General features: G+C 41.8%; 1 pseudogene; it reads right to left on the bottom strand.

Annotated features, from left to right (window-relative positions):
- Positions 1-10,919: 10,919 nt before the first annotated feature.
- LOC145393164 (5S ribosomal RNA) lies at positions 10,920-11,039 on the bottom strand (annotated as a pseudogene).
- Between the last annotated feature and the right edge of the window lie 2,471 nt (positions 11,040-13,510).

Here is a 13,510-nt window from a genome sequence, read left to right as displayed (position 1 = left end):
GAAGGGGTTATGCTTTTTTCTTGAAGTTTTCGTAGTCTTGCACCTTAATTTAGGCCAGATTTTCTTTATATATATATATATATATATATATTGCTCATTGCAGAATAAAACAATGTACGGTTGTACGTTTTCTCCACAGCACTTCTTCGTCATTATTGTCATAGATTAATCTCTTGCTACAGCTGAGCATTTTCTGTTGGGGTAAAAGAAGCCAAGTTATTATAGTGCATTAAAAATAACTCCTCAACCTTTCAATCTGACTGAATCTTTTACAAGAGTATACATAAATTTTCAGTACCATACATCTCTGTCCATCAATCATCTGTCTATATACGGAGCCTTTCTTTCTTTCAGGACCTTTCATGGAAAGATCATATTACTTTCCTTACAAAATCAGCCTCCCAGAGATGGGGCGTTCTGAACAAATATGTACTTTCTTAAATCTTGCGCAATTGCTTTCTTTGTGCAGAGGCCTTATTCTCCCCTGTGTAGGTTACAAACCTCATGTGTGTGTAAAGGTTGGGGGGAAGGGGGTGGCTTACCACACACAGTGAATAACAGGAAGGAGTCAAAGACTTTTCCTGTCCTCAACTTTCCTCCTCATACCAACTCCATCCAACTTCTTTATCTTTGCCGCAGTGTTGCATTTTTCTTCCTCTGCTGTTGCAGCGTCAGAGTTTATAGCTCTTCTGAACTACCTGCTTGCATTCCTCTCCCATGACGGCGGCCATGCAGTACCCGTGTAGTCATATACATTCGCCAGTTTTCTGTACATCTCTTTAATGAAAGAGATTACCGGTATTCTGTAACTTCACAAGTTGGAAACTACCTTTCTTAGTTTTATTACCGTACCCTTTATCTATTACCTACAATCTTTTCAATGCAGTGTGTTCAGGAATCACGAAATCTTGAGTTTGGCTCGCGTTTGACATTTTTCTAGGCTTCCTGCCATTTGCTTTTTCTTTTTACATAGGCTACTAGTATGAAACCCAGTCACTACAGCTGTCTACCTTTTTCCCACCTCCCCGATCTCTTATCATCCATTGTCTTATTGTTACTGTGTACCTCCCTTCGTGCCTTTCCCATCCCTTCACCTTGTTTCTTCCTGCCTCCCTGTACCCCACCTCCTGCCTCCTCCTCTCTTCCGGCCTCTATCCCTTTACGCCTCCCTTCTTGCTTCCTCATGCCTTCAACATGCAGTCTCAACACGCAGCTTCAACACGTAGCCCCCCTTGCCACTCCATATCCCCTCCCCTGTTGCCGCCTCCCACCCACTGATCTCGCCTTATCTCCCTACTGTCGTCTGTCTCGCTTCCTGCCTCTCTCGTTCTTGACTGTTTCTAATCGTTCTCTTACATCCCTCCCCCAACCCACTTCTTCAAATCCCACGGCTCCACCTCCCCCTTTCTTATCCTTCTTTCCACTCTTCTCTTCTTGTTTATCCCCCTCCTCCATCCTACCTCACATCCCTCCCTACCCTGTCTCCCTTCCGTCCACATCGTGCCTTCCATCCTACCTTACATTCTGCACCCTCCTTTCTCATACCCTTTAAGTTCTATCCTCCCGCCACTTTCTATCTCCTACCTTCCCCTTCCCTGCCTCTTCCCGCTCTTCCTATCTTGTTCCATTTCTTAACCCTCTTTGCCTCCCTTCTGCCTTCCTATCCTTGATGCCTCTCCCATACTTGCCTTTTTTTGTCTTTCTACTTCTCCTCTGCTAACTCTTAACTATCCCATACCATTATTATATTGCCTTCTTCTCCAGTCGTAGTCTCTGGCTGCTTCATCATCTCTCGCTTACACTATACCTCCCTTCAGCCATCTTCCAACTGTCTATTGCTTTCTTCTTTCTTCTGTTTCGTTATTCCATGTATCGCCTCTTTCCCCTGCACCTGTTGCCTTTTGCTGTGTTCCATGTCTCCTTTCCTGGTCTTTGTTGTCATCTACTTACTCTTTCATCTCGTTCCACCTGCTGTCACTCACCTTATTCTTTCTCCCTACCTTCTTGCTAGCCTATGTTTCCTTCTCAGTCTAAAATTATCTGTTGAATTCTCTCATACCTATCTCCTCTCTTCTCTTTTTCATCTAATCTGTCTCTATCTCATCACCTTTCTATCTGCTTTCTCTTCTGTCTCCTTTATGTCTGGTCTCTTCTCTTTCTCCTCTCTTTTCGGTTTACTTTCTTTTCCATTTCCTCTGTTCTCTGCCTCCTCTCAGTCTCCTTGCTTCTCCCATTTCCTCTAGTCTCTGTCTCCTCTTCTATTTATGTCTTTCCAGTTCTATCTCCTCTCTTCCCCATCGTCTCTCTAACTCCTGTGTCTCCTCACCTCCAAATCTCCTCTGTTCTCTTTGCCATACTCCGTTTTATACCCACTCACCCTCCTGCCTCTCCATCTATTCCTTGTCTCCTTAGCATCTCCCTGTCTCAAAAAAATCCTCCCTAATCCATCTCCTGCCTCTCTTCTGCACTGTCTCTCCCACCATTTCTTCCGGCCTACCTCTTGGCTTTCCCGTTTCATTCCCTTTCGACTTCGTATTTTTTTCTTCCTCCCTCCCTCTCCTGCCATCTTACCTGCCTATCTCTGATCCTTCCTGCCTGTCTCCCTCCCTACCTCGTGTCCTTTCTGTCTGTCTGCCTGGTTACGAACCCCTCCTACCTCTCTCTCTCTCTCTCTCTCTCTCTCTCTTTCTGTGCCAGCCTCGCATCACTTTTTCTCAAAAATATATAATCTTTGACGGAAGTAATATAAATATAAATGTAAAAGATAAGTTGTAATCATCATTATCATCATCATCATCATCGTTAACAACACTCATTATCATTTCATCACACTGAGAACATTTAACAGTTCTCCTATACCTCCCAAAACTGATTACATATTTGCACCAAGCTTCCTCACTCCCTTCCTGACCGATTTCCTGAGATGGACTCTATAGGAACCTGATGATGGAGTGCGACGTGGCCCGTATTGGTAGGGGTACTTTCCATATAGTGAGTCAGCTGTCTGAAAAAAGTTTCATCATTTTATGGCTTAGAATGAAAGTTTGATTTTTAATATGATTATGGACTCCCCCCCTCCCTCTCCTTTCCAATATGCAAACGAGAACTTTTCAGAAGAGAATATTTAACCTCTGTGTTGTTGATGGAACTCATAGTAAAAACTAGAATTAAAAAATGCTCTCCTCTTCACGCTTGTCATACTTTGATTCTGAATACGCACGACTAACTTTGTTTTCCTAACGTTGTTCCTGTTCTTTTTTTTCTTGCTAAAACGGCAGTAAGAGCTACATATCACATCGCTTCACTTACATTATAAATGTTGCTTGAAAACCTTACATAAACTATACTCAGAGGTTCATCATAATTATCATCATCGTCATTACCGTCATCATCATCATTATTATCCTGGTTCTCAGTAACATATTCAAAGTTTAATTCCTTCTGCCCAAGTACGTACTTTGCATTTTCTTTTTAGTACTATCAGACGACTTTCTTTAGGTTAGGATAGACCCACTGATAGGCGTTCAGTACCACCTGAGGTGGATTATGATGGTGCAGTGGTGTTCCTACACATGTGTTCACACTTTTCTCAAACCTTGTGGAGGTTGCCTTGATGCCATATGAGCAATGTCATTCATAGTTAAAGCTACACTAAAACACATTTTCCAACTTGATCTTATCCTGCTCTCAAATGCCTTCTACTCTTATATACCGTGCATGAAGCATGGCTGGAGCGGGTCACTTCAATAGCGGGCAGTGAGGGCCATCGGATCAGCTGTCCTCCAGGTCCTGTAAAATACGGCTTGAGAGTGTACAATCCCACCCATGTCAGGCAGGTGCAATTTAACCACAACTACATATACTTTTATTTTGCGTATTCTCTCACTAAGTCATTTTATATATGGCAACATAGGATAAACGTCTGTGTAGTGAAAGAGTAAAAGCAAGAATTCCTTTGCCCCTGAGTTGGAGACCCCAGTGGTTACAATGCTGCTTTTTTTAAATCGTATATTCAACTACCTGGTGATTTCATTCATCTTAGAAAAGAAAGGGTCAAAATCAAGAGTATCATTGTCCGTCTCTTAAATGAAGGTTAATACATGATCCGAGGAGCCAGAAGTGTGTCAAACTGCACACAGTACCTATGTGAAGCAGCACTGTGACTCCCGTCCTTTCCCTCCCTGGAGGCACCTCGGCACTGGAGCTATTCAGAGTTCATTTCCAGCATACTGAGTCCTGCCTCCCCCCCCCCCCTCGTTACTAGTAAAGAAAAAAAAAAAAAAATCCTACGTGGGCATAGCGTGGAGGGTAACTTCGCTGATTGTGGTGTGTGGATAGTGGTCTAATCAATTTTGCCTTTCATGCGTTTTTTCCTGAATCTGAATAAAACTGCGCAATTGTCCAGGCGTGCATTTTTTGCAATTTACCTGTTTTATACAACAGGCAGTGTTGGCACAAAAATGGACGGACCATCAGAATCGGAGGGGAAGACTTATGCTAGATCAAAACGAGAATGGAGGGTCGTGAGGCCTGAGGGGAAAAAGGGATTCACAATATAACTGAGATATGAAGGGTGGTGGTGAATGTTAAGCGAGGGGCCAGATGGGACGTTATGGCAGTGGAATGGACAATGGAAACTTGTACTGCTGGTTTACTTGGGAAGCACGGGTCATCGGTGCCCAGTGAAAGGAAAAAATGGCTGCATTGTGGGCAGTATAATGTGCTGTTGTACAGTACAAGCAAAGAACTGTCTCCGCGTTATGCGAATATAATATGTATTCTACCTTTCGTAATACAATATTTTTTTTTGTAGATCCGTACCTTTCATAATACAGTGTTTTGTTGTGGATCCGTAGCTTTCTGAATACAATGTGTTGCTGTACGTTCATGGAATAATGTTCATGTTTCACGCATATATATATATATATATATATATATATATATATATATATATATATATATATATATATATATATATATACAGTGCTGGGCAGGTGCGCAAACACTTCCGCAAAGCGCATTTGTGCACCGTTGCGCTTCCGTGAGTATCGTTTACGCATTGCACACCGCAGGAGACCATGCTCAATATTGCACTTGCGCACATGAATAGGCAGGTGCGTAAACCTACCTGCCTTGCGCACCTGTCCTGTGGCCAAGGGACACGTGGTCTTCGGAGCTTCCCGTATGTCTGGACAAGGGATGGGGGAGGCTTGGGCGGGTCGCGAGGGTTCTGCCGGGGGGAGGCAGGAGGGACGCATGGGAGGGACGGAGGGTAGTAACATTTCTTATTATGCTTCAACAGAGATAACGTATTTTAATATTTTTCAAATTATTTTTATTAGTAGTAAACAATAATCAATTAAAAGTACATTATTTATTAAGAGTAGCATATGCAGTTCCATACAAAAATCATTAACACATTTTTAAAATCAAATATCCACAGCCTAATAATTTATTAGGCTCTGGATATTTGATTTAAATAATATGTTTTAATGATTTTTGTAAGGAATTGCATATGCTATTGTATATCTATATTAAATTATTAAATAAAACGTCTTGAGAAATACAGATAAAAGAACAACTGGCAGCATCACAGCCTTTGTTTCCCTGTCCCTCCGCTTTGCAGCCCGCTCACTCCTCTGACTGTATGAACTTCCACGAGTGAAAAAGTTACTACATGACATTACTTTGATACCAGCTCTAATGTGTGGAAGTGAAGCTTTGACAGAAGTCAGGAGTGAGAGCAGTGGAAATGAGTTATTTGAGAGGAGCATGTGGAGTTACATGGAGAGGCAGACTGACAAATGAGGAAGTGAAGGAGCGTTGTGGGGTGGATGTGATAAGAAGCGTTAGGAGAAACACACTGAGGTGGTTTGGTCATATGGAGATGATCAAGAATGGGAGACTAACGAGGTGAGTGTATGTGAGTGAGGTGGGGGGGGGAGAGGGAGGGGAAGGCCAAGGATGAGATGGAGGGATGGAGTGGAGAAGCATATGAGAGAGGGGGGTGTCAGCTGGGAGCAGGACAGTGAAATGGCGGGGGACAGGGCGACGTGGAGGCGATTTGTTGCTTGTTTGTGGCCAGTGGCCACCCCTTACGTGATTTAGGCGTCTAGCAATAGATAAATAGAATAATAATAATAAATAAAAGTAAGTATGCTAATTTTAGATATCTCAATATTTTACAGTAATTCCCATAAATATATGCAAATGGTTTGCGCTAGCGTTTAGGGACATTGCGCAAGCTAAATATTAGATTGCGCACTTGTGCAAATTACAAATATTAGAAAATAATAAATAAAAGTAAGTAAGTATGCTATTTTATGTAAATATCTCACTAGTTTACAGTATTCCCACAAATATATCCAAATGGTTTGCGCTTGCGCTTTGCGACATTGCGCAAGCAAAATATTTGTCAGATTATGCACTTGCGCTTGTGCAAGGTAGTGAATTGTGGATTGCGCTTTGCTCTTGTGCAAGGTCCTTTTTCGTTTGCGCTGCCCACCACTGTATATATATATATATCCAAAATTATGTCATCATTTATTAAGCAAACGAAATCTTGTGAATGTTACTTGGATAATATCATTATTTGCCATACTACAGTAAGTGGGGATAGTAAAGACACCGTCACATTTCCATGTCGATTAGCAATTTTGTTATGGATATCATAAAACTGTTGATGGTAATGAGGATAACAATGGTGAGAGGTGCGTTTATAATAACGGTAATGGCAACAACCAGTCTCACATGCTGGTAGGCAATGATGGCGATCTCTAAGCGGCCAAGCTTCGTCAGTGATGGGAAGTGGGTTTCGACACTAGAAGTCATTTCTATATGAAGGTACTCCAGTGCAACATTCCACCCAAAAATCTTGGCCCTGGCTTAATAATCTTCAGAGCCTAAACATTTTGTGTGAGCAAGGTGGCAATTTTAGCATTTTTCATATGTTTTGCAGTTGATGACCTTTTACCTCTGACCTAGCGGATATAGGTCATGCAGGTACGAAGCACACTTGTACTCATGAACATCTATAAGCATGCAGAGTTTTATTCGAGCAGAATGGTCCACCCGAGGTACAACTTGTAGGTGGCACTGCTAGCAACTGGAAGTGAGTTTCAATACTAAATGTCTCTTTTGTATGAAGGTACTCCAGTGCAATATTCCAAGAATCATGAACCTGGCTTAATAGTCTTTGGAGCATTAGCATTTCGTGCGAGCATGGTCGTGATTTTAGCTATTTTCACCTATTTCACATTTGATGACCTTTGACCCCTGACCTGGCCAATGTAGCTCATAGGTGAACAGTAGAAAGTTGTAGTACTGGTCAGTGTCTATATGCATGCAAACTTCATTCAATTCCATGAAACCGCTGGGGAACTAGGGGAGCATTTTTGAAAACCGGTACTAGTTGCTATGGATGCTGAGGCCAACCTTCACAGGGTTGCCACTAGAAAAACTTGAGAGAGGGGAAAAAAATAGATGGCACACTCCAGATAGAGAATGGCCTCAAAATTACGCCAAAAGAAGTCAGAGCTTTCGAAGCCCATTAGTAATGCTTCTACAGCTCATAATGTGAAAAGTACGAGAAAAGCGGTTTTTCAACCGTTGGTAGGCAACGGGTTGCTGCCTAGCAACTAAAACCATGAGGACACAACTAGGTCATAGGCTGGTCGTTGTGCCCAAGTTTGGTCGGAATCGATTAATTCTGAAGGGTAGAAGTGCCTTCCACAATTAAACAAGAAAAAAAGTCTGGTTTTCGGCTGTTGCTAGGCAACGAGTAGTTGCCCAGCAACCAGAACCTTGTGGACACAACTAGGTCATATGCACATACAAACAAGGTTGAAAGACTTGCGTTGTGACGAATATCAGAGAACTGATTGGTGGACGTGTTGTCTGCTAGTGACGCGGCTCACTTTCACCTAAATAGCCATGTGAATACATAAAATATGCATTTCTGATCTAAAGAGTAGCCTAATGATCATGTGGCGCCATCACTTAATGTCGTAAAAAATCATTGTCTGATGTACATATGGCCGTAATACAGGTGGTGGCCCACACTGTTGGAAGATGAAGATGATCGACCAGTTGCTGTCAGTAATGAACGATACATTTCTCAACTGCAAGAGAAAATATTTCTAACATTAAAGAGGGAACGAGGAGCTGACATACTGTAGCAACCGTCATTCACCAGTAGGATGGAGCAGAATAATATCCTACATTGTAACTTTCCAGGGAAGAGGCTCAGCTTGCGTCGGTAAAAAAAGAAAAAAAAAAAGTGGCTTTCACATTCCCTTGATTTTGCCCCTCCTAGCTACTTTCTCTGAGGCTGCTTGAAAGAGAGAGCTTACACAACCAATCCCCTGGCAATAGAAGCTTTGAAGGAAAACATTCACAGGGACATCGGGAACATTCCAGCTGATGTATTAGGAAGGGTCTTTGATAACTTTAATGTTTGCGCCCAGCTGTGTTTCAACCGCGAGAAGGATGAATTAGACAAATTAGTTTTAATGATTAAGTTTTGTTACGATATACTGATCTGATTGGAAATGATCTGCACAACGTATAACTTTCCTGTCCAACAATTATAGAAAAGAAAAAGGGGGGGGAAATACGTGCACACGCGACAGTCAATGCAGAAGGCTATAATTTTTGGCCTCTCTGTATGATTCATTCTAAGTAATACCAGAAGATTTTAATAAAGCTAAGAGAGCCTTTTCGAAGGCTTCATAAACCCTTTCACTACTACCAGTCATCTTTGAGCTGAATAAAATCACAAGGGGGCAGCAAGATTTAATTGCAACAAGACGACTCCAAGGTAAAGTGGTTAACCCTTTCAGGACAAGGACTAACAAGAATACGGCCCCGGATATTTTCCTACACCTATGGAAGTGGTTATTATCTTTACCATTTCTTTCTTCCCCCGCCTCACTCTGCTTTCCCACATCTCCTTACCTCTGTCATTCCTTTACCACTTTCTCTCCCTCTCCCTCCTTACCTCCTATAGTAGGACTCGCCTAAATATGCGGCTGTGGTGTGTCCCGCACCTGTGTACAGTGTTGCCACGTTTTCTATACCGTTATCTCTCTCTCTCTCTCTCCTGGCGGGAGATGTGACCCAGCCTGAGTACTTTTGATTCTTTTATAAGTTTTTTATAATTGTCCTTTCATTTGTTAATTTGGTTTGTTATATTTAGTGATATTTATCATTTTTTGTATACGGCGACAGATGACCTGTTATTGCAGTACCATGATTGATTTTCATTCATTCATTCTTTTTCGTTTCCCCCCCTCGCGAGTGAGTGATTTTTTTTTTTTTTTACTTCGGTAGTGGCATATGTCTACTATTTCGTCCCACATATTAGCTTATGATTATAAATGTGATTATTCCTCGCCCTTAAAATTACGGTAAAAGCCAGTAAATGTGAGCATTTTTCCCTAGCAACACCTGTACAAGCTATGCTTGGGGGTCATGGAGGTACGTACTTTACCTTAGGCCAGACTGGATGTGTCAGTGTTGCCACTCACAAGAATTATATGAGTTATTTCTTTTACTTTGGATATTGGCATATTTCTTCTTTTTTTAGCAACACTGTACAATATGTATGCCATGTTTCTGTGTTACTGTATAAATATTTTATGCATAATAAGATTACTCTTGATTCATCCATCTAAATACACAAGTGTAAGTTCTGTTCATCTGAATGTATTGTATTTGCGATGCCTTGTACATAAGTAGCTTCCGTTTCACATCGCAAGTTGGGGAAACGTGGCACCATTGTACACAGGTGCGGGACACACCACAGCCGCATATTTAGGCGAGTCCTACTATAGTCGCTCCCCCTCCCTCTCTTCATTCCACCTCAGCCAAGGCCACCGAGAGCCCCAGCCGTTCACTCTGCCTCACTCCCATCTCACGCACCCATCCGCACCTCCCTTTCCCTTAACCCTTTCACCCCCCCTCATCCCTTCACCCCCTTTATTCTTCTCACTCCCTCACCTGTACTCACACCTCCACACCTATACCTCTCCTCACCCCCCTAACCCTCCTGGTTCATCTGCCTTCGCCCACCAGACTTCCATACTCACCCACACATCCTCATTACTCCCCTCTCCCCCTTCACCTATCTCACCCCCTCACCCGCCGTCTTATCTCGTTCCACCTGGCCGCCCAGCACTGCTTCGTCATGTGTTTTCTCTTCATTCATTTACATTTCTCTGGCGATGTAAACTTTGCTGCTAATGGCCGCAAAACACTTCGAGTCAGCAGCGCGCACCGGACCCACAGGCAGGTAATTTACGTATTCGCAACTGATATACACGGGAATACGGATCATTACCACTCCTGGATTATTATCACTCGGTCTTAGTGATATTAAAGTTTTAACGAAAGTCATTATGCGGCCGCTTCATTTCTAAAATTCTTTAATTAGCTGGAAAAAATCTTCGAAAATAGGAATTTAAAGAAAAGGAGAAAAGAAAAAGGTATAACTTTAGAAGTAACCAACGTTACCGATTTTCATTATATTACGTCCCTGAACTATTCTAACCAAGACTTACCTTTTAAGGCTAGTTTGAGTTGGGGGAGCTAATTTTGTAGGGGTCGTCATATAGTGGCTTAGGTTAGGCTATCTCTCAGTAGCGGATGAATGTTGCGCCATATTGGCTGGTGCAGGAATGTGCACTCGGTCTATGTTAGTCCCTAGGTTAGGCCTAGGTTAGGTTAGGTTAGTTTAATGCAGAATAGTGTGTTTTCAGTTAATTTTGATCTTGATTTGGGGGGATACACCCACTTTTGGAAATTTCATTCATTCATTGCCAGACGCCATGTATCCCAAACGGGGTGGCCAAGGGCTTAGAGTTAATTGTTTTTACAGGGAGGGGCACTAATCCTCCACCAACCCCACTTGACACGTAGGGATGCCAACAGCATCTGGTGTTCCCAGGCAGCCACCCATCCAAGTACTAACCAGACCCAACGTTGCTTAACTTCGCTGATCGGACGGGAAGCGGTGTACTCAACGTGGTATACTTGAGACTAATGAAAATGTTTTTTGCTTCCTTACTCCTTCTTGCAATGCTTTTCACTTTACCACATTCACTGATGGAACTGGGACACGATAATGGTCTTTGGCTTCTTAGTCACATTCTATACCTGAAAGAATTGAGGAAAATTAGTCATGAAGAACATCATAGTCCAAGTTACGTTTCATCATAAAGAAGACCAAGTCTACTAATACATAAAAAAATATACAGGAAAAAAACACAGCAATTTTTAAATTCGGAGGAGTGGGATGGGGTGAGTACTTGACTGTAAATCCATATTATATACGCTGGTGTTAGAGTTCTGAAGTATTGACTAATTCCCTATCAATGGTACTGCTATCTGGGTGACAGTGCTACATCAGCTACATTTTGAGCTACAGAACATTAGCTGGCAATCTTTCCAATATTTACTATGGAAAAAAAAAAGGGGGGGGAAGGGGGGAGCAGCATAAGAAGTCTTACTGTACATCCGTTGCAGCCTCTTGATAAAACCTTATGGATTAAACATATGGAAAATGAAATACAGTAGTCTTTCATATCAGCCAGGGATACTTTATAAAGATGCCTGTTGATGGTGGAAACCTTTATATTACTGGCATCCTGTGGTAAGCAGTGGCAACCATCACCCAATCATGCAGTCCTGCCTATTTCACAACAATGGGTGGTAACCATATAAGCAAATAACATGGTGACGGTGCCCCTGTACATTGGATGGAGAGAGATAAAAGCAATGTCCATTAAAGAACAAAACCTCCACACTCTTCACTGCACCTTGCTGTGGCAAGGCACTACTAGGGAACACTGGTTTATGGTGGTCCTGCAGAAGCAACTGCTTGCCTGTGGCTGATGGGTCTGCTCAGCCATACAGACCTTACTTTACTACTGCAACTATAATCTGTCTCAGGACAGACGAGGGTAGAAATCTTACTCAAAATTACAAAAGGGGGATTTTCCCCCCAAAATGAAGGTCAAAACTAATTAAAACACGGTATTGGAAACCATAAAAGTAATAATAAAAGAAAACGTTGGTTACTTATAAAAATTTACCAAGAAAAAAAAAAGTTGCGTCATTTTGAGGAGTTGTGTTTATTCCTTCTACGTCTTGGTGGTGGCGACCATCATCCACTCAATTTATGAAATGCCACCTACTTTTTCATCATCTTTATCATTAATTTCTTTATTTCTCCCTGCTTTCTTATAATTTTCATTACTCTTCACTCCACTTCAGGTGGCTCTGAGTGACGAGCCTAACAGTTTCGTGTAAAACAGCAAACCTTATAACGTTGGGTAGTAACCATATAACCAGATAATAGGGTGAATTGGAGTTTAATATGGTACCCCTGTTAACTGGGTGGAGAGAAGCAAATCTGGCGTCCATCCAAGAACCAAATTATCATTCTTTTCCCCATACCTTGTGGCGAGACGTTGTCAGCAGCAAGGGAACATCTGTTCAGTGCACGGGACAGCGCTGTAGGGGCGATTGCTTGCCTGCGGTTGGTGGATCTGGTCTGCCAGACAGACCAGGGTTGCTCAACAACAACAACAACAACCTCCAAAAGATATGATTTAGCTAAAGTTATGCTCGCAGTGTAGGGGTTACCTGTAACCTTAATCAAATCCTTCATTAATAGAGATAAATGAAGTAATAGGTTGTTGTGTGAATGAAATTTAATCAGATAACGACGGCATTGTAATGAAAGGATCCAAGCAGAGAGGAGAGGAATCTGAGAATATGATACGAATGAAGAAGATAAGTTTCGAGGAATACGAAGAAGAAGATGGAAAGAGGGAATGGATGGTGTACTGGAAATTTGTTGAGGGTCAAGAGCAAATTGAACAATAAAGCAGTGAGGAAAGAACATTAACTAAAACAAGAGGGGATGTTTGGAGTAGAAAGAAAATCAGACATCCATGACTCACTCTCAGCTACGGTACTTGAATACGTCTGATGTTAGGTGTAGCAGATTGCTAGAGTTGTCTCGATCATGAGAGATTATTGGTACCAGCCTTAACACACTTAGGATCCTATGATTAAATCTTAGTTATGTAAAATCGTCTGGGGTTAGTTTAACAGAGTACTAGTCTCCTTCAGAAAATTACTGGTGTCAGTATTAACACACTCAGACTCCAGTGACATACTCGCAGTTGAGTATACTCGTCTGGCACCATGATAACAGGAATGCCATTGAAAACAGAGAATGTATAATTCTGTTTTGGGAATGAGAACAGGAAGGGTGATAAAACATGAAAAAATATCATAGTGTGATAGCCTCTCCTAATTGTAAGTGACACGGGAGTGTACGTAGCATCTCTTCCTTTTATATATTTATATATATATATAGATATATATATATATATATATATATATATATATATATATATATATATATCTATATATATATACACACACACACACACACACACACACACACACACACACACACACACACACACACACCTTAGTA

This window comes from Coenobita brevimanus, chromosome 23 (genome assembly GCF_032717465.1).
Source record: "Coenobita brevimanus isolate Jiangsu-jjx chromosome 23, ASM3271746v2, whole genome shotgun sequence".
NCBI lineage: Eukaryota > Metazoa > Arthropoda > Malacostraca > Decapoda > Coenobitidae > Coenobita > Coenobita brevimanus.
Note: the sequence above shows the minus strand (reverse complement) of the source record. Positions and strands in the feature narration are given on the sequence as shown.